Source organism: Biomphalaria glabrata, chromosome 1, assembly GCF_947242115.1.
Source record: "Biomphalaria glabrata chromosome 1, xgBioGlab47.1, whole genome shotgun sequence".
Taxonomy (NCBI): Eukaryota; Metazoa; Mollusca; class Gastropoda; family Planorbidae; genus Biomphalaria; species Biomphalaria glabrata.
In genome coordinates, this window is record NC_074711.1 from 63406776 (window position 1) to 63429729 (window position 22954).

The 22954-nt window shown below is 39.7% G+C and overlaps 1 long non-coding RNA gene across 1 annotated transcript; it reads right to left on the bottom strand.

The window, feature by feature from the left end:
• Positions 1-16493: 16493 nt before the first annotated feature.
• On the bottom strand, positions 16494-22585 carry LOC129926957 (uncharacterized). The gene is made up of 2 exons (XR_008778671.1): positions 22448-22585; positions 16494-17019 (listed from the first exon to the last, which is right to left on the bottom strand). It is a non-coding gene; the product is annotated as an uncharacterized LOC129926957 (long non-coding RNA).
• Positions 22586-22954: the final 369 nt, after the last annotated feature.

The window sequence follows — 22954 nt, forward strand, 5'->3', positions numbered from 1 at the left end:
TAACAAGGTCCTATATCTCCACTGATTTAACATTACAGTAAGGGCTAAAGCAAGGTCCTATATCTCCACTTCCATTTCACTAGAGCAAAGTCTTTAGCAAGGCACTACATCTCCTTTGACCTTTCAATTACAGCATAGTATTTACGCAAGGCCCCTTATCTTGATTGACCTTTCATTACAGCAAGGTCCATAGCAAGGCCCTATATCTTCACTGACCTTACATTACAGTAATGTCTCTAGTAAAACCCTAAAGTTCAGTGAATTAGCATGTCAATAAAGTCTACATTGAGGCCCTATAGCTCCAATATACTAAAGTCTATAGCCAGATTGTATAACTCCACTGATTTCAAATTGCAGTAAGACCTGCTCCTAAATTTCCATATACTTAACGTTACGCAACGATCTATAATCTATAACAACCCTGACCTCAGATGGCAGCAATGTCAAGGATAAAAGTAGAGAGAAAAGTTTGATCGTCTGCGTACTTAAATAATGCAACTAGTAAGTTACATTTCGAAAACATTCCTAGACACGATTTAGCTTGATCTCTTTCATTATTTCTCTTTTCTTGTTACAAAAAATGTCTGCAGACTGAAAGATCGCTGTCAGACGCGACCTTGAACCTTTTGGTTATCACGACCCATACATTTAATAGACACACACACATACACACAGAATTATTTTTATTAAAAAAAATCCTAAAACAGAAAAGAAAGGAAAAATATACAAGTTGTATTTAATTTGACACCCCCTCCCCCGAAACAAAATATCTAGGTTTGACTTGTGTGTGTGTGTGTGTGTGCGCGCGTGTGTGTGTGAGAATGGCTTGACATGCATGTTTTTAACTGATTAATGAAGTACAATTTAGAATTTTGACGAACCCATACATAAAAACACTTAGTTTGGAGATGGACTCAATTACATTATCCAGATCCCAAGTCATGGGAATTGAAAGGAAGAGCATTATGTTTTCAGTAGTAGTAACTACTAACTACTACCAACAACATCTTCTGGCTACTAAATCTTTGCTACAGGCAACTATATCCTTGCTACAGACTACTATATCCTTGCTACTGGCTACTATATCTTTGCTAGTAATAACTATATCCTTGCTACTGGCTACTATATCTTTGCTAGTGATAACTATATCCTTACTACTAAATACTATATCGTTGCTACTTGATACTATATCTTTGTTACTGGCTATCCTATTCTAGCTATTGGCTATTGGCTACTTGCTACTGTCTACTATCTTCTTGCCTCTAGATACTCAATCATTGCTACTGGTTACTAAGATCTATATCTTTGCTACTAGGAACTATGTCTAATTTTGTGTATGTATAACCCAAAATAATAGTGAAACTATAATATAATATAATATCATGGGCGTAGCCAAGGGGGGGGGGGGGTTCTTGGGGTTCAAACCCTCCCCCGAAATGAAATCCCCCCCCCCCCAGTGACTGATTTTTGCTTTCATTTTGTTTATTTTAGGTGAGATTTTAATACTAAATCATCACTTACCACAGCACAGTCGAGGCAGTTTTGAGTTAAAAACCCTCTACCAGGGGGTTTTGAGTGTAAAGCCCCCTACCAGGGGGTTTTGAGATTTAAAAAACCCCTATCAGGGGGTTTTGAGATACAAATCCCTCTACCAGGGGGCTTTGAGTTTAAACCCCCCTGCAGGGGGTTTTGAATTTTAAACCCCCTACCAGAGGTTTTTGCAGTTAAATCCCCCTCTTCTATAAAACAAAACAAAAAAAAATGCAAACAACAATCCCCAAATTCCAACAGCACAGTTGAGGAAGATTTTGATTTTAAAACCCCCTCCAAAATTTACAATAAACCCCATCTTCAATATAAAAAAAGCAAATTACACACTCAAAATTCTATGAGCGTAGCCAAAGGGGTTTTGAGTTTAAAAACCTCCCCTCCCTCCAGTTGGGGTTTGAAGCTAAAAAATACCTCTTCAATATAAAAAAAAGCAAATTACACACTATAAAATCTATGAGGGTAGCCAAAGGGGTTTTGAGTTTAAAACCCCTTCCTCCAGATGGCTTTTTCTTTAAAGTTTAAAACCCCTCTAGATTTTTTTTTGAGTTTAAAATTCCCCTACAGAGCGTTTAGAGTTGAAAACCTCTCTCTTCAATATAATTTTAAAGCAAACTACAGTCACCAAATTCTATGATCGTAGCTAAATGGGGTTTTGAATGAAAAACAAAACAAAAAAACTCGAGATTTCTTAGTTTAAAACGCCTCAACAGATGATTTGACGAAAAAACTTTCCTTTTCGATATAAAATCTAAAGCGAAATACAGGCATGTAATTCCAAGAGCGTAGTCAAGAAAGGTTACAAATTTCTACCAGTGGCTTGGGCTCCATTAATAAAGTGTGAATAGTCTTCTGCCGAAATTGAAAATCATTAAATGTGTCTCAACAAAGATGGCTAAGACAGATTTTAGGAGTCGGTTATAGAGATCAGGTCTAAATCAAAGAAATCATATGCCGAACTGGGAGTCGAACCCTTAGTAAGGTTGTGACAGAGCGTTGCATGAGGTTTTGCGGGACGTGTTCTCACACAAAATGAATTACGCAAAATAAGAGTTTCGGAAACAGCTTGCCGGAAAATGCGCCGAACGGCGCGAGAGGGTCTAAGTCAGTAAGAATAGCACATTAGGTTTTTGAAATAAATCTTTTTAATAGCAAGATAATGCACTGTAGATACCTCAGAATATGCATTTTGTTGGCTTTCAATACCAGAAATAGTGCTCGGCGGCGGGGCTTCGCCCCGCGCTGGGGGAGCGCTGCGAACTCCCCCAGACCCCCTTGCTAGCAAGGGCGGGGAGTCTACAATAAATAATAAACGTCTTCCGAAAGGGTCAGAATGTAATAAAGATTAATTATGTACACACACACACATATATATATATATATATATATATATATATATATAATTTTTTTTTCCGCGGGGGTGGGGGGGGGGGGTCGGAGGGGGGGGGGAAATCCCCCCCCCCCTAAAACCCTACCCGAAAAAAAATCCTGGCTACGCCCATGTATAATATAATATAATATAATATAATATAAAGTAATTTGACGTGTCGATGAGCTATCGATCTAAACTGCCCACAGACTGCGACGTCACAGGCCAGTGTTCAGGCCTTCTACAATGATTGGTCTCGCTTGAGGCCTGGGGGAACGGAGAACCTTTCTTACGCATATCATCCAAGCATCCCTCCCTCGGCAGTAGTTGAAACTCCGACACTGATCAGTATTGATGTTACAAAATATTACTTATCTGATCTTATCTTATGAAATACAGACGTGGCTTCATAAAAGATGATTACGTTCTACGCGTGTTCCGAGGTCAATCTAGTCATACATGTTCATCAATGACTTCAATTCTGCCAGGCAACCCATTTCTTGCTCCAACCCATTCCTTGCTCCAACCCATTCCTTGCTCCAATCCATTCCTTGCTCCAACCCGTTCCTTGCTCCAACCCATTCCTTGCTCCAACCCGTTCCTTGCTCCAATCCGTTCCTTGCTCCAACCCGTTCCTTGCTCCAACCCATTCCTTGCTCCAACCCGTTCCTTGCTCCAACCCATTCCTTGCTCCAACCCGTTCCTTGCTCCAACCCATTCCTTGCTCCAATCCATTCCTTGCTCCAACCCATTACTTGCTCCAACCCATTACTTGCTCCAACCCATTCCTTGCTCCAATCCATTCCTTGCTCCAATCCATTCCTTGCTCCAACCCATTCCTTGCTCCAACCCATTACTTGCTCCAACCCATTCCTTGCTCCAATAGCACTAGGAAAGATGGAGAAACTTTCAACACTAAACAGTGACAAGAAGAATACGAGACGAACAGAAACACATTGGTTTATGAAAACCTACTTAGCATCTCAGTGTTTTTAAAAATAGAATGGCATTGCCTAATTTTTGTTGAGTAAATAGGCGTGAACTTCGTTGGAAAAGTCGCTACAAGTTTCCTTTGTAGGTCAGTGTTACATTGACCTAAATTCAGACGAAAGTCACTGAGTTAGTTAAACAAAAAAATAAGGTAGTTGAAGATAAGAATTGTAGATAGAAAATAAACTGATGTTGTTGTTTTTTTACAGTCTTATATGATTTATCACGTGACCTCATAATTGACTTTTCGTTGGATTTATAATTATAATAGAAGTCAAATAGTTTTGAGTATGCAATCTTCCATTTTGTAGGTTGATTTTTGACCTCCGTCCTTTTTTTCTCTTAAAAAGTTCACATAAAAGAATAATTTATTTACACTTTGTTGACATTTCCACTACACTGCAAACTAAAAGCTAAACAATGTCACGTGGTGTATAAGTGTTAAGGTTGCCATAGGAATGTAAACATGTAGTATTTTGTCATCACGCTTTTATACTTTGAAGCTTCCAGCTTCTACACAGAAGAGTAGATAATTTACATTCAAGGGACAAAATTGGTTTTCGGTATCAGAATATTAGAGAACTTTCGATTTCTGAGTTTAGGAACCTATAGAAAAGGGGAGACAACAACCTTTTATATGACTAAAAAAAAAAAAATCAGTTTGTTCAGTCCATGAGTTTCAAGATACTAATTGGGTCAATTACAATGAATTTATTATTGAATTTGAATTAAAATTTCTATTATTGCTTTATAAAAGATGCGTGTTGAATCTTTTCATGATTTCTACGTGAAAGATGACACTATTATATTTCGTAACAAGGATCTCCGGCATGCATTTGGATCATCAGAAGTAACTTTTCAAAATATCGAGCGTATTAACCATTACACTCTATGAGACCAAACTCTTTTTCACTGTTCTTTCATTATTCTTTTTTTTAAGGGTGGGGCGAGAGAAACTGTACACAATTGGACAACAAGAATATACACGCAGTTTGAAAGAAAAAAATATTTTAAGTAGATCTAATAGCAAAATAATAATAATAATAATAAAAAGCCGCTACCATTATTGACATCGCCGTACCACTGTCTCATAATTTAAGACAAACTGAGTTAGAAAAATAACGAAAATATGGGAACCTAGGCTTGGAGATTAAGCGTTTATGGAAGTTATCTAAAACAACAATATACCCCAAAACAGTAACCCCATTGTTATATCAACCGAGGGGATAATAATAAGTGACCTCACAGATACCTTCAAGACCCTTGGCACTCGTAGGAAGATTCTCGTTGCCTATCAGAGTGCGGTACTTCTGCAGACCTGCCACATCACCAGATAATTTCTCGATGGAAACTGATAAAGGGACTACGATGAATTTAGTTTCCTTTTAAAGAAACTAGACCCTGGCAGCATACTATTACTACTACTATTACTAATAATTATATTTTGAAAGAGCTTTAAAAAACAACGACTTCTGCATAGTCTACAAACAGTTCCTATTGAAATTGCTTCTTTTTTTGTCTTCCAATTCCTATGATTAGGTCACAATGTTTTCATAGTTACAAAAATAAATCCTGAATGGTGTTCAAAATCTAGACCTAGATATATTTCAGATTAGAATTAGATATTTAAGCTAATCAATAAACTGAAAATAGTCTTTTAAATTAGGTAGCTTGGTAAAAACTGTTAACAATTATATGGCTCCTTCTGTCTCGGAAGACAATGGATGCGCCCAGATGAGTCACTGGCTTTGGTTTCGTCTTGAGACGGGACAGAATCTGGAGTGACTGATCAAGCCAATTCTGGAGTAACAGAGTTTGCCACAGTTCGTGCATGTATATGCATCTGTCCTAGGGCTAGCTGACAGGGCAGCTTTCTTTCTTTTTTTGCACTCGGCGAAGTTCGTACCAGCAAGTACAGTCTGTCTCCATGCTGTCCGGTCTTGGGCTATATCCTCCAACATACTTTGTTCGATGCCCGTTAGGGTCATAAAAACATGTTTGATTGTTGTGTGGCTCTGTTGCCGAGTGGTTAAACGTTTGACCAAACATGAAAACGCAAGAGGGCGCGAGCTCTAATCCCTATGAGAGTTCTTATTTTTGAAAATTTTGGTAAGTCCTCAAAAAGTTTTAGCGCCTTCGTGAGATGAAAAACCGCTATTAGTTTTGTGTCGTCTGTCTGTCAGCTTGTCACGTTTCTACCGAAACAAACTAGAAACTAAATTTAAAAGCTAATTAAATGTACCCCAATGTAACGTAAGTACAAAATCACTTTTTTTTGGTCAAGTTTAAAAACAACGCGCCAAGTGAATAGCTGAAGTCGATCTTCTGAATTATATTACATTTAGTTTTCTTGGCTAGCAATAAGATAATAGATAGTTCAGTTTGTTATAAATTCAAAAAAAAATTTCTTTGACATTTGATTACTTTGAAACAAGACCATGGCTTGAATAATCTTTGACCATGGGCAGAATGCCGGTGATCTTGTTCAACTTGTTTTGCTCTCTAAAAAAAAAAAGAAGAAGAGTTCAAGACACAGTTGAAATGGTTCTCAGTTTGTGTGTCTTCATGTCAACGTGGTGTGATAGGAATGTTCAAATGAACTATTCAATCCTTGTCCGAGATGGAGGCGGGTAGAGTTGTATCGCCATTGGTTTTCAAAGTTTATTAAAGTTATTTTGACAAATGTTTGGGACACAAAAATACTAGCTAAAATAGAACTTTTGATCTCTCTGAAAGTCGTTTCCAATTTGTTTCAAGGCTCAAAAAAATATCACATGATTTTTTTTATAAAATTGTCTTGTACATTTTTCTTTGTTGATTAACATTATTTCTTGGGGGCACTTAGATTCATAGAATATATACATTTTGTGTTTAAATGAAGAAGCACGTAGGCTGTTTCATCACGCGGACGATGTTATTGTTGTGTTTGAATGGTTACGCCCCTGGTCATTAAAGAGTCAGCTGGGACGACCCAGTTTGCTTTTCATGGTAATAGGTCACGCATGGTTGACCATTCTCAATGGCCTCCTTTACCTGTGAAAGTGACCATTTGTACAGAGCAAACATTCTGTCAAAAAGAACGCTATTCCTTTGGGGAAGATAGCCTCCAAAGTATGCCATTATACTCTGCTTGCCTTAAAACTTATAGCCTCCAAAGTATGCCATTATACTCTGCTTGCCTTAAAACTTATAGCCTCCAAGGTATGCCATTATACTCTGCTTGCCTTAAAACTTATAGCCTCCAAAGTATGCCATTATACTCTGCTTGCCTTAAAACTTATAGCCTCCAAGGTATGCCATTATACTCTGCTTGCCTTAAAACTTATAGCCTCCAAGGTATGCCATTATACTCTGCTTGCCTTAAAACTTATAGCCTCCAAAGTATGCCATTATACTCTGCTTGCCTTAAAACTTATAGCCTCCAAGGTATGCCATTATACTCTGCTTGCCTTAAAACTTATAGCCTCCAAAGTATGCCATTATACTCTGCTTGCCTTAAAACTTATAGCCTCCAAAGTATGCCATTATACTCTGCTTGCCTTAAAACTTATAGCCTCCAAAGTATGCCATTATACTCTGCTTGCCTTAAAACTTATAGCCTCCAAGTTATGCCATTATACTCTGCTTGCCTTAAAACTTATAGCCTCCAAGGTATGCCATTATACTCTGCTTGCCTTAAAACTTATAGCCTCCAAAGTATGCCATTATACTCTGCTTGCCTTAAAACTTATAGCCTCCAAGGTATGCCATTATACTCTGCTTGCCTTAAAACTTATAGCCTCCAAAGTATGCCATTATACTCTGCTTGCCTTAAAACTTATAGCCTCCAAGGTATGCCATTATACTCTGCTTGCCTTAAAACTTATAGCCTCCAAAGTATGCCATTATACTCTGCTTGCCTTAAAACTTATAGCCTCCAAGGTATGCCATTATACTCTGCTTGCCTTAAAACTTATAGCCTCCAAAGTATGCCATTATACTCTGCTTGCCTTAAAACTTATAGCCTCCAAGGTATGCCATTATACTCTGCTTGCCTTAAAACTTATAGCCTCCAAAGTATGCCATTATACTCTGCTTGCCTTAAAACTTATAGCCTCCAAGGTATGCCATTATACTCTGCTTGCCTTAAAACTTATAGCCTCCAAAGTATGCCATTATACTCTGCTTGCCTTAAAACTTATAGCCTCCAAAGTATGCCATTATACTCTGCTTGCCTTAAAACTTATAGCCTCCAAGGTATGCCATTATACTCTGCTTGCCTTAAAACTTATAGCCTCCAAAGTATGCCATTATACTCTGCTTGCCTTAAAACTTATAGCCTCCAAGGTATGCCATTATACTCTGCTTGCCTTAAAACTTATAGCCTCCAAAGTATGCCATTATACTCTGCTTGCCTTAAAACTTATAGCCTCCAAGGTATGCCATTATACTCTGCTTGCCTTAAAACTTATAGCCTCCAAAGTATGCCATTATACTCTGCTTGCCTTAAAACTTATAGCCTCCACCAAAGTATGCCATTATACTGTGCTTGCCTTAAAACTTATAGCCTCCAAGGTATGCCATTATACTCTGCTTGCCTTAAAACTTATAGCCTCCAAGGTATGCCATTATACTCTGCTTGCCTTAAAACTTATAGCCTCCAAGGTATGCCATTATACTCTGCTTGCCTTAAAACTTATAGCCTCCAAAGTATGCCATTATACTCTGCTTGCCTTAAAACTTATAGCCTCCAAAGTATGCCATTATACTCTGCTTGCCTTAAAACTTATAGCCTCCAAAGTATGCCATTATACTCTGCTTGCCTTAAAACTTATAGCCTCCAAGGTATGCCATTATACTCTGCTTGCCTTAAAACTTATAGCCTCCAAGGTATGCCATTATACTCTGCTTGCATTAAAACTAGATCTAGGCCAGTGACAGAGTCTCAATACGGTCCACATTTTCTAAGTCACCTGATTGGCAGGGTGTTAAAACTAGAACGGCTAAATTGCAGTTTCTTTGAATAAATACATACATGAAATTAAGGAATTAATTTTCTCTTGTCCATTCTCGATAAATACATGATAGCACTCAACATATACAGCCAACTGGTCGTTGTCTCGCATTTTAGTTTTTAGATATTGAAAAGAAAAAAGTCTGAACTAAAGAGGGATCATAGAAGACACTCTTTCCATCAAAGAACCAGCTTTGTAGGTTTTTGTAATTAAATTTTGTACTTCTTAACAAAAAATGACTTAAATGCGAAATTCCCAGACATGCAAATACATCGTGACTCTATGAGTTCTTAAGCTATAGTGACCTCAACATTAAATACCACAGTCAGCTATAAGTAACCTCAACAATTAAATACCCCAGTCAGCTATAGTGACCTCAAATATTAATACCACAGTCAGCTATAGTGACCTCAAATATTAATACCACAGTCAGCTATAGTGACCTTAACATTAACTCCCACACAGTAGACGATATAGTTCGGTAGAATAAGCACAGTCAGCTATAGTGACCTTAACATTGACTCCCACACAGTAGACGATATAGTTCGGTAGAATAAACACTAAAAACATTTCAAGTCTTGCGTTCTTATAAAATTGTAAAGGTTGCTTATACCAGAGGTTCTCAAACTTTTTTGAACCAAGGGACCCCTTTATATAGTCAAATCTTGCCCATGGACCCCTAAGTGAAACAAGCTAGATAAATGCACGGTATCTAAATTACAAATGTAAATAGAAAACATTTGTTGAAGGAATGTTTGTTAAAATTACTTTTGTTTGAAATAAATTTAAATAAATTATTGACTTGGATAAGGTTGATGAGATTGTATGACTGTATAATGTCAAATTGGAGTCTATTTTTGAATGAGCATTTTGTTTTCTCCTTGTTCAAACATTGGCTTGTGTTCCTCACACGCTGATATCAATAAGCTGCTCTTGTATCGTCATGGATTTATCTGTGTTTCAAATCTGACTTTGTACACACACAAGAGAGCTCAACAGGGTCGACCCTAACAATTGCGGGGCCTATGCGAAACAGATTCCAGTCTGGGTAGGAATAAGCATACCGTCAAAATTAAAATTTATGAGATTTCCATGACTTTTTCGTAGATTTTGCAATTTCGGGACATTTCCTGGAAGTCCTGGTAAATCAGGAGGCCGCGGAAACTATTTTATTAGATATAAATTATAATATTTATAATTTGATAATTTAGACCTGGAATTAGCGCGGGGCCTATGGAGGTGCGGGGCCCACTGCGGCCGCATAGGTTGCAGTGGGCTGAGGCCGGCCCTGAAGTTCAACACCCAATCAGGAGTACCTTAAGTGAAGATTGTCTTTGGTTTAGGTCGTCACGGAATAGTAGTAGGCCTACATAATATAACAGGCAAACTAAACGGTAGTGAGGGGTGAGTTGGTTATTAATAAAATTATCCGATTGGATAAACTGGCTATTAGAGAAGAAGTTCTTTTAATTGTACCGGTATGTAATTTTCATCTTTCTGCGGACCCGCTAAAATCGTCTCGTGGACCCCTGGGGTCCGCAGACCACAGTTTGAGAACCACTGGCTTATACGTTCAGAGTTGATTGAATATAGTCAGTTGAAATTTACAAGTACGGTTTGTCTCCTTGACTTGCACTGAGACCATAGCATTGTGTTTACCCAGGTTAGAGGAACAAGCCAATGTTAGTTTTCAATGCCAACTAAGGGGGTGTCTCTAGAGTTGGCAAGTTGTTTTGAATGTTGAACCAAGGCCAGAAACATTCGAGAGACATTTCACAGACGTAATAATGACTGTCCACGTGATTTTTACAAAGAACGAAAACCTTCCCCCCCCCCCCCCCAGACAAAGTCAAGTAGTTATTGCAGAGGTTCTCTACTTCTGGCTATTTCCCTACTGGCCCTAAGTCATAAAAAAACAAAAAAACAAACCCACACTCATTCAATGGGAGAGTACTTTTGAGTTACCATTGATTTAAAGATTTGTTTGTTTTAAAAATTCAAAGAAGGTATAGCCACGATTTTATCACTTTTGCGCATTGGGTTTTGTAATGTATTGAACTCAATGCGTTAAATTGTTATTCTTGTTTAGCAGAGTATTAGCTTGAGCGCGACGATGGAAACATTGAGAACCTCTGCTAATTCATTTATGCTTGCCAGAACTCTGATAAATGCGCTGTGTACACTTTGTATTGTGTAGGTTGTAAACACAATGTGAACGTTTGTTGACTAGATGTAGACTAGAGAGGTACCAGTCTATTGTTGCTGTAGTCTTTAGTAAAGTTTGCTGGTAATATTTCACGGCCACATTGTTGGCACCTTTTTTGTACAACGCTTATATTGAAACTTGCATTAAGACGTACAGCAGAGCGAGACCAATAGTGAACTTAACGTTATATCAATCATAGTGAACTTAACGTTATATCAATCATAGTGAACTTAACGTTATATCAATCATAGTGAACTAAAGTTATATCAATCATAGTGAAGTTAACGTTATATCAATCATAGTGAACTTAACGTTATATCAATCATAGTGAACTTAACGCTATATCTATCATAGTGAACTTAACGTTACACCAATCATAGTGAACTTAATTTATATCAATCATAGTGAACTTAACGTTATATCAATCATAGTGAACTTAAGTTATATCAATCAGTCAGGTTCTTCGGGGCCATTTTTCAATGGGAGATACGCCACAGTGAAATTACGAAGTGCTTCCTTGGGCGCTTTGCCTCCTGACTTTAAGGGAACTTGAGCTTTGAGGAAGTCAATGTTAGGGAGTACCATGTGACGAAACTGTCGGAGCTCTTTTTGCAAAGAAATCAATACAATTCTGTACAAATACTCTCATTCTTTGGCACGGGAAGAACGCCCTTTCATTGTTCAAGTAGCCTCAGTGTTGTGGACGGTCGTTGACTTGTAGCACCAATTGCTGGTAGACAATGCAGCGGCTACAGCGGTCTAGTTGACTTGTAGCACCAATTGCTGGTAGACAATGCAGCGGCTACAGCGGTCTAGTTGACTTGTAGCACCAATTGCTGGTAGACAATGCAGCGGCTACAGCGGTCTAGTTGACTTGTAGCACCAATTGCTGGTAGACAATGCAGCGGCTACAGCGGTCTAGTTGACTTGTAGCACCAATTGCTGGTAGACAATGCAGCGGCTACAGCGGTCTAGTTGACTTGTAGCACCAATTGCTGGTAGACAATGCAGCGGCTACAGCGGTCTAGTTGACTTGTAGCACCAATTGCTGGTAGACAATGCAGCGGCTACAGCGGTCTAGTTGACTTGTAGCACCAATTGCTGGTAGACAATGCAGCGGCTACAGCGGTCTAGTTGACTTGTAGCACCAATTGCTGGTAGACAATGCAGCGGCTACAGCGGTCTAGTTGACTTGTAGCACCAATTGCTGGTAGACAATGCAGCGGCTACAGCGGTCTAGTTGACTTGGTAGCACCAATTGCTGGTAGACAATGCAGCGGCTACAGCGGTCTAGTTGACTTGTAGCACCAATTGCTGGTAGACAATGCAGCGGCTACAGCGGTCTAGTTGACTTGTAGCACCAATTGCTGGTAGACAATGCAGCGGCTACAGCGGTCTAGTTGACTTGTAGCACCAATTGCTGGTAGACAATGCAGCGGCTACAGCGGTCTAGTTGACTTGTAGCACCAATTGCTGGTAGACAATGCAGCGGCTACAGCGGTCTAGTTGACTTGTAGCACCAATTGCTGGTAGACAATGCAGCGGCTACAGCGGTCTAGTTGACTTGTAGCACCAATTGCTGGTAGACAATGCAGCGGCTACAGCGGTCTAGTTGACTTGGTAGCACCAATTGCTGGTAGACAATGCAGCGGCTACAGCGGTCTAGTTGACTTGGTAGCACCAATTGCTGGTAGACAATGCAGCGGCTACAGCGGTCTAGTTGACTTGGTAGCACCAATTGCTGGTAGACAATGCAGCGGCTACAGCGGTCTAGTTGACTTGGTAGCACCAATTGCTGGTAGACAATGCAGCGGCTACAGCGGTCTAGTTGACTTGGTAGCACCAATTGCTGGTAGACAATGCAGCGGCTACAGCGGTCTAGTTGACTTGGTAGCACCAATTGCTGGTAGACAATGCAGCGGCTACAGCGGTCTAGTTGACTTGTAGCACCAATTGCTGGTAGACAATGCAGCGGCTACAGCGGTCTAGTTGACTTGGTAGCACCAATTGCTGGTAGACAATGCAGCGGCTACAGCGGTCTAGTTGACTTGTAGCACCAATTGCTGGTAGACAATGCAGCGGCTACAGCGGTCTAGTTGACTTGTAGCACCAATTGCTGGTAGACAATGCAGCGGCTACAGCGGTCTAGTTGACTTGTAGCACCAATTGCTGGTAGACAATGCAGCGGCTACAGCGGTCTAGTTGACTTGTAGCACCAATTGCTGGTAGACAATGCAGCGGCTACAGCGGTCTAGTTGACTTGTAGCACCAATTGCTGGTAGACAATGCAGCGGCTACAGCGGTCTAGTTGACTTGTAGCACCAATTGCTGGTAGACAATGCAGCGGCTACAGCGGTCTAGTTGACTTGTAGCACCAATTGCTGGTAGACAATGCAGCGGCTACAGCGGTCTAGTTGACTTGGTAGCACCAATTGCTGGTAGACAATGCAGCGGCTACAGCGGTCTAGTTGACTTGTAGCACCAATTGCTGGTAGACAATGCAGCGGCTACAGCGGTCTAGTTGACTTGTAGCACCAATTGCTGGTAGACAATGCAGCGGCTACAGCGGTCTAGTTGACTTGTAGCACCAATTGCTGGTAGACAATGCAGCGGCTACAGCGGTCTAGTTGACTTGTAGCACCAATTGCTGGTAGACAATGCAGCGGCTACAGCGGTCTAGTTGACTTGTAGCACCAATTGCTGGTAGACAATGCAGCGGCTACAGCGGTCTAGTTGACTTGTAGCACCAATTGCTGGTAGACAATGCAGCGGCTACAGCGGTCTAGTTGACTTGGTAGCACCAATTGCTGGTAGACAATGCAGCGGCTACAGCGGTCTAGTTGACTTGGTAGCACCAATTGCTGGTAGACAATGCAGCGGCTACAGCGGTCTAGTTGACTTGGTAGCACCAATTGCTGGTAGACAATGCAGCGGCTACAGCGGTCTAGTTGACTTGGTAGCACCAATTGCTGGTAGACAATGCAGCGGCTACAGCGGTCTAGTTGACTTGGTAGCACCAATTGCTGGTAGACAATGCAGCGGCTACAGCGGTCTAGTTGACTTGGTAGCACCAATTGCTGGTAGACAATGCAGCGGCTACAGCGGTCTAGTTGACTTGTAGCACCAATTGCTGGTAGACAATGCAGCGGCTACAGCGGTCTAGTTGACTTGGTAGCACCAATTGCTGGTAGACAATGCAGCGGCTACAGCGGTCTAGTTGACTTGTAGCACCAATTGCTGGTAGACAATGCAGCGGCTACAGCGGTCTAGTTGACTTGTAGCACCAATTGCTGGTAGACAATGCAGCGGCTACAGCGGTCTAGTTGACTTGTAGCACCAATTGCTGGTAGACAATGCAGCGGCTACAGCGGTCTAGTTGACTTGTAGCACCAATTGCTGGTAGACAATGCAGCGGCTACAGCGGTCTAGTTGACTTGTAGCACCAATTGCTGGTAGACAATGCAGCGGCTACAGCGGTCTAGTTGACTTGTAGCACCAATTGCTGGTAGACAATGCAGCGGCTACAGCGGTCTAGTTGACTTGTAGCACCAATTGCTGGTAGACAATGCAGCGGCTACAGCGGTCTAGTTGACTTGTAGCACCAATTGCTGGTAGACAATGCAGCGGCTACAGCGGTCTAGTTGACTTGTAGCACCAATTGCTGGTAGACAATGCAGCGGCTACAGCGGTCTAGTTGACTTGTAGCACCAATTGCTGGTAGACAATGCAGCGGCTACAGCGGTCTAGTTGACTTGTAGCACCAATTGCTGGTAGACAATGCAGCGGCTACAGCGGTCTAGTTGACTTGTAGCACCAATTGCTGGTAGACAATGCAGCGGCTACAGCGGTCTAGTTGACTTGTAGCACCAATTGCTGGTAGACAATGCAGCGGCTACAGCGGTCTAGTTGACTTGTAGCACCAATTGCTGGTAGACAATGCAGCGGCTACAGCGGTCTAGTTGACTTGGTAGCACCAATTGCTGGTAGACAATGCAGCGGCTACAGCGGTCTAGTTGACTTGGTAGCACCAATTGCTGGTAGACAATGCAGCGGCTACAGCGGTCTAGTTGACTTGGTAGCACCAATTGCTGGTAGACAATGCAGCGGCTACAGCGGTCTAGTTGACTTGTAGCACCAATTGCTGGTAGACAATGCAGCGGCTACAGCGGTCTAGTTGACTTGTAGCACCAATTGCTGGTAGACAATGCAGCGGCTACAGCGGTCTAGTTGACTTGTAGCACCAATTGCTGGTAGACAATGCAGCGGCTACAGCGGTCTAGTTGACTTGGTAGCACCAATTGCTGGTAGACAATGCAGCGGCTACAGCGGTCTAGTTGACTATCAGCAGTTTGTTGCAACAAGTCAACGGCTGTGTACACCCCCCCCCCCCTCTTAACGCTAAAACAAATAATGAAGCGCTAAAGAAGTACACAATTAACACATTTGTTTTGAGTTTAAATATTTTTTAGCGCTTTTCTTAGGACGACTTAAGGCCACAGGATGTAAAGAATGTTGTTTATCTACTCATGAGATTTTTCACCCGATTTGGTTCTACTTATATATAGGCCTACGTATGGTTTTCTAACATTTTTTAAAGATACTTAGAAATATTCAGAGATCTGTACAAATAATTCATATAATTAGATACTTATTTTGAATTAAGTTTTGACTTATGGTGATAGAGGACACAGCTAACGCTTTAGTCAATGGGGCTGATGAAGTTAAGAATTTCACATATTTCTTATATAAAAACAACAACATCAACGTGAGTTTGTTATCTGGTCAGCACAAAAAATGACCATGTTTTTTTTTTCAAAACGAATACTCTCCCCTCCCCCATCTGCGGCGAGTAATCCCTAAATCTAAGTTGTCAACCTCGAGTTGTCAATATGATTTGCACTCGAGACGCGTAATTCAGGTGCTAAGTTTAGAGAGTAGATTTTTTTTTTACTCAACTTGTACACACAAAAATGCACCGATTCTCTTGGGCACTACGTCACAATATTTATTTTTTTCTTCTTGATGGAGATTGCATTCCGCCATTTATTTTTTTTTGACGGAAACAACCTTTTGTTTTGGAGCTGAATGATCCTTGGTTTACAAAGCACAGAACCGCTGTATTTTTTATTGCCTTGGGCCCAGTCTAGTGGTAGGACTCTTAGACCTCTGTTTAGGGTGAGTTTTATTCTAGAAATCTATGAGTAGTTCCTCTCGATTCGTATTTCAAGCTTTAGTTTATACGTTCGAGTTTTGATGTTTATTTTCAAAGGGTTCCAGTGTTTCCTAATTAATTCTCCCTAACTAAACCCAAGCTGGGTATCCTTACAGTTTACTTTATCAAAACCTTTGTCAGCATTTCGACATTGAAACACAAAATGCAGCAACATACACAAGAACACAGTTTTTATTTTAAAATAATAATAATGTGAAAATACTAATAAAAAAAAACATGCAGTAAAATTAGCAAGTTTGCTTTTTTTCATTATCTCTTTAGTCTTCCGTGAGGGAGTCACTTCTCAGACTGTTGGTCCCTATATGGCTATCCGAGCCAAACCAGTGTCGGCCATAGCGACCAACATCTGACACAACACAAATTACCGCACATAACTAGAGACGATGGCCTTTGCTAATTGTGTCAAGGTCGGTTGTTACGTTTGTTTATTTCTGGGCCGAAGTACTCCCCTTTCATTCCCCGTTCCTTGTTATATGAAGTCCTTGTGTTTGTTCGTTAGCTAGACATAGAGTAGGCTAGAGCTAGATGTGGGAGGTATCACTTCAACTTGACAGTAGTCTACTTGGCATTCATCTTTTAAAGTCTTTAGTTGCAGACCCCTTCATTTCACATTCTCCTAGCATTTAGTGGGCGTTCTTTTAATAGTATGCTTACACCAGTGCTCGGTAAAGTCATCATCCTAAAAGAGTAAAAAAAAAATAAAAAAAAATACAAAATTGGAGTTGATTCAAAAAGTCATTTAAAACAACAAAACTTTAGTTCTGCTTTAGAAGAGACAACTTTATGGAGATGATAAGAATTAAAAGTACAATCTCGAGATTACATTTGCTAAATATGTCTTAGTTTGGCTAACGGTACATAAAATAAAATAATAAACAAACAAAAAGTTAAATTTCATTGAAAAGTGTAACACGTTCAACAATGTTAAAGGTATAATTAAAAAAATAAACTTCAACGAGTTATAAAACTAGAACAATGGACTTTTATTTTCTTGGAATTTAATTTTAGACACGATTTAAAGCTCTTAATAACAAGCCAATGTCTTCATTTACTCTTCATAAAATTCATGCTTGAAAAAAAATGATTGTTGGCATAAATGTGTATGTCCTGAATAAGGAAAGATCAGTAAACAATTTGTTCAGTTGATCATACGTCAAGACTACAAGTCTATGGGCTAAATGTCAACATAGAGTTCCTCTCCAAATCTGTCGAAGACAAACCAATTGTTTTATTTTTCTCCAATAGCTCTAAATCTGAACAATAGACGCTCGAATATTGAACTCTACAATTCTTTCAAAGTTACCAGTAACAAAATTTAAGCGAAAAAAAAATATTTCTGTTACAGTAATTTTTTTAACGAATGCTTTAGTGTTTAATTGTCTTTGCACCTGCCGAGAAAATCTTGCTTCATATTAACAGTGTTGAAAAAGCAAATGTCAACTTTAGTTTCTGGGCACTATTTCAATCAATAATACAAAGTGAATGTAAAGTTTCTCTTTCCAAATAGTCGGCAACAAGCGACAATTTGTTTTCGAATCGAATCTATTTACTTGTAACGTCAAACGTTTCCTGTTCATTGAAACTTTACGAATCAGCTTAGTTCGAAAACGAAGAAACATATACCATAAAATACAATTTCTGGATCCACAGATCGTTCGTTTGGCGCCGCAAAGAATATCAGACAAGAATCGCAAGTGTCTCTTATCTCATATAATACAGACGTTACTTCAAAAAAATAAAGATGATGATTACGTCCTACGCGTCATGCGTTTAGTCATGCATATTAACCAATGACTTCAATTCTCCCAAGTCACTGGTTTTCCTGGCTAGCTCAGGCAACTCATTCCATGCTCTGATAGCGCTAGGGAAGAAGGAGTATTTGTACAAATTTGTCCTAGCATATGGGACGCACCGATGATGTTCAGTCGCCTGACCGACCAAATAATGATTTTGAAAAAAAAAATCAGAAAAAAGAGATGACATTGCATTACATCCGTTTCTACCAAACCATAGATCTAAACATTAAAAAGATGATGCATTCCTCAATGTAATAGGCTTCTTGTATATTTCAAAGATTTTTTTAAAAATTATTTTCCTTTGTAGATCTTTTACAGATACAGATAGAGCAAGCTGTAACCTTTCACCTCTACCTCCCACTCCCCTCGCAACTTATTTAAAAAAAAGTAAACATTAACAGAGACTGGCGCTTTGCACACACACGTATTTACTCCATACATACACACAGACACACGCAATTAACAAACCAAACAATTTTCTTTAAAAAAAAGACAGTCACCACACCACTGCTAAATAGGTGACACATTCCAGCCATAACCCCCACACACACAGACACATACACACCTTCTCAGTAGCCCAGAACTGAATAACACGAGATAGTGGACATCATTTATTGCAGATTTGTTTCCCAGATAATTGACAAGTCTGCCTACTGCATGGCGTGTGGAAGACTGGGGAAAGCATGGAGAGACGACCCAACATGTAACTGTTAGTGTCACAATGACGGACAGAAAATATTAACAATTTGTTTGTAAATCAAGAATTACACAAACAATAAAAGTCTTATCTTCAAGGTGTACTCCATTCAGGGTACGCTAACAGTACAACACACAATGCTGTGAACTCAAGGTCTACAATGTCTGCTTCTCATTAGAATGTAAACAAACAAAAAAAGGGAGAGGGGCAGGCAAGAAACTGGGGATGTAGGAAGGTGAAGGTTATGTGTTATAAGAAAAACTTATCCAAAGCAAAAAGAAAATACGTCGTTTATACTTAATGGAAATTATTTCGGCCCTATAAGTCGGAACAGGAGCACTAAGCTTACAACCTTCCTCAGCATATCTATAGAGTATCTGGAACTGTTGAACTGACCCTTCCTTACATACTGCCGTGTAATTGTTTTGTAGTTAGAGTGGACCTTCAATCAACGTTACTAATGATTCCAAACACATTTCGCATGACAAATCAATAAATTAAATATTCATCATTTCTGCTGAGCAGCTGAAGTAGGATAGTACCTATAAATTACAGAGGAGGACCTAAACTGCTGCTATAGAATTAACACTTACCAAGTAGTTGCTTTGATTGTCACACATGAATTGAGTAGCGACTCGCGTACTCCACTTTTCTGGCTTTTCGCTGAGAAAACTAGTTGATAAGATCCCGGTAGTTCCTTTTCGATTGACAAAATATCTGAACTGCAAAGTCTTGTTTGAGACATTGTTGATCGTAGGTAGTTTACATAAGTTTCAACTATTAAAAGATTCTTTCCGCGCTCGCAACGGTCACAGGAATTGTGAACATAATTCTGTATGCAACTGCAATGTTGGTAAAAGAATCTCAAATGGGCCAAACGTACCAATCTACATTGATGTTTTCAGGAATCATTGCTCAAAAATCTTCAATCAGCACAAAAGTCGATTCCTTCCAAATCGCGTGAATCTGCAAGTAAAATTTTGTGTTAATCCATGTTATTATTATGGCTCCTTCTGTCTCGCAAGACAGTGGATGCGCCAAGGTGAGTCACTGGCTTTGGTTTCGTCTTGAGACGGGGAAGAATCTGGTGTGACTGATCAAGCCAATTCTGGAGCGGCTGAGTTTTCCACAGTTCGTGCATGTATATGCATCTGTCCTAGGGCTAGCTGACAGGGCAGCTTTCTTCTTCTTTCTCTAGACTGATGCAGCTTCGTTTCTTTTGCATTCGGCGAATTTCGTACCAGCACGTACAGTCTGTCTCCATGCTGTCCGGTCTAGGGCTATCTCTTCCCACATACTTAGGTCGATGCCGTGGTTCGCATGTCTCGCTTGCAGACATCTCTGTAGGTTAGTCTTGGGCGGCCCTTGGGTCTGACTCCCTCTGCAAGCTCAGTGTATAGGATGTCTTTAGGGATTCTTCCATCTGGCATGCGAGTGACCGAGCCAGCGTAGTACTTCAACAAATCATCGTGGTTCAAAGCCCGTTAACTCTTCAAGTTGTACAGAAATCCAAAGATAGAAGCATACTCTCCCTGCTGTTCGAATCTTTTTTTTTATTCATGGAGGTAAATGCGTTATCTACTATTGATGATAAATACAATGTTCTGAAGGCCTCCTCTGGCGAAGATGTTGATTCGTCGTTACTCTCATAATCGAGTTGTCTTTTTTTTTCTTGCATCTGGCTCTTTATTCCTTGAATGTCTAATCTACTTTCATTTCGAATGTAATCTCCTTTGCTGCGAGAATAGCACCAGAGTACTTTCTAAAAATAAAATGCAACAAGGCTTTGGTTTGCTATATTGCCACATCGAGTTGCATGTCAGCAGACTGCAAGGTTTTGCTGACAGTATTCACAACAAATAAAATGTAATACCATATGATAAAACTGAGAATAAACTCGAAGCTTCTTAGTTCATAGTTGGCTAGACATTCGGCTTCACTTTTCACCAGTGAATTATTTGCAGATTCACCGACAGTCAACAGCGTCTCCCTGACTTCTTTTGTTTGATAGCGCATTTAGACTTTCGAGGCGGCACTCCCACCGTGTATCTGAGAGGTTGCTGTCATGAAATGCACGCGGCTTCTTCCACAAGTTTCCGCCGTTATAGATTCTCTTTATGACACCAAACAATTCACAGCTTGAGAGTTGCAAGGTTGGATCGAATTGGGCCAGCATGGACACTTTGAAAGGTGGTTTAGAGTAAGTTTATAGCAAGATTTAGTAACACTGAAACTTTAGCAAAGTAGATATTTGGAAAGGGGAGGGTAAGACAGTTATACCTCTTATCTCTTGGTTTCATTCATCCGCCCACACATGTTGGAAACACTACCAAACAAATAACATTTTCTATTAGAAGGGGCACACTTGCTAGTACCTATGGTTTGTATGTGGTGTGTTGTGCTGTTTACTTTAAAGGTTTCTGTCCTTGACCTTAACGTGTTTCTCTTTATGGACCAAAGGTTGAATTACGGATAGAATTGATTAAAAACAAATGGGAATCGTCTCTTTTATCTTTATAGCCATCACGTGATAAGGTGGTATGTTTTTTTTTCCTAACAATTAGTGCTATCATCAAAAACTCTATGCACGCTATAGAGATTGGGAGAAAACGTGTTCAAAATTTGTACCAGACAGAGTTGCTATACGTTTTGTCATAATGGTTCCTTTTTTGTGTTTGATTAAATACCACTGCATCAGTATTTTTGGAGGTGGGCTTCCAAAAGATAGACTGATTTTTCTGAAATTTTGTTTATTTTAATTTTTTTGAGAAAAAAAACAACAAACAAATGTAGAAACTAAATATAGCTTCAACAAAAGTGTCATAAAAATAGTCAATAAAAATGTTAACATTCAGAATGTGTTTGTAAGACAAAACATCATATCAAGACAGAAAGTTAAATCAAAATATAGAGCATCAAAATTACATTACACCAAGACAGAACTTTATATTATGACATAGAACATCATACAAAGACAGAAGTTAATACCAAGGTATAGAACATCAGACAAAGACAGAAGTTAATACCAAGGTATAGAACATCAGACAAAGACAGAAGTTAATACCAAGGTATAGAACATCAGACAAAGACAGAAGTTAATACCAAAGCATAGAACATCAGACAAAGACAGAAGTTAATACCAAGGTATAGAACATCAGACAAAGACAGAAGTTAATACCAAGGCATAGAACATCAGACAAAGACAGAAGTTAATACCAAGGTATAGAACATCAGACAAAGACAGAAGTTAATACCAAGGTATAGAACATCAGACAAAGACAGAAGTTAATACCAAGGTATAGAACATCAGACAAAGACAGAAGTTAATACCAAGGTATAGAACATCAGACAAAGACAGAAGTTAATACCAAGGCATAGAATATCAGACAAAGACAGAAGTTAATACCAAAGCATAGAACATCAGACAAAGACAGAAGTTAATACCAAAGCATAGAACATCAGACAAAGACAGAACGACGTATTACAACAAAACAACATATTAAGACTTTGATTAACACATTAGAGAGAGAGAGAGAGAGAGAGAGAGAGAGAGAGAGCGCTCGCAGGTAAAGTAATTTTATATAATATAATAATTATACATTATTAGTCTTTACTATTTTACGATTATCCTATTTAACATTAATATCTTAGTAAACGAATAACAAGTCCATGGTTCCAATACCAAAAGAACTGAGACGTTATTTTGTCTCAATGTTTATTACACCCTAGAGGCCTAGCAGGTTAGCAAGTGTCCCGAGTACGTTATTCTGCCTCAATGTTTATTACACCCTAGAGGCCTAGCAGGTTAGCAAGTGTCCCGAGTACGTTATTCTGTCTCAATGTTTATTACACCCTAGAGGCCTAGCAGGTTAGCAAGTGTCCCGAGTACGTTATTCTGCCTCAATGTTTATTACACCCTAGAGGCCTAGCAGGTTAGCAAGTGTCCCGAGTACGTTATTCTGTCTCAATGTTTATTACACCCTAGAGGCCTAGCAGGTTAGCAAGTGTCCCGAGTACGTTATTCTGCCTCAATGTGGCACTCGGGAGGAAACGGTCACTTGAGGAAGTGATTTGGCTAAATGAATAGCAAAACAAAACTCCAGTGGGAGTGTCTAAGGGAA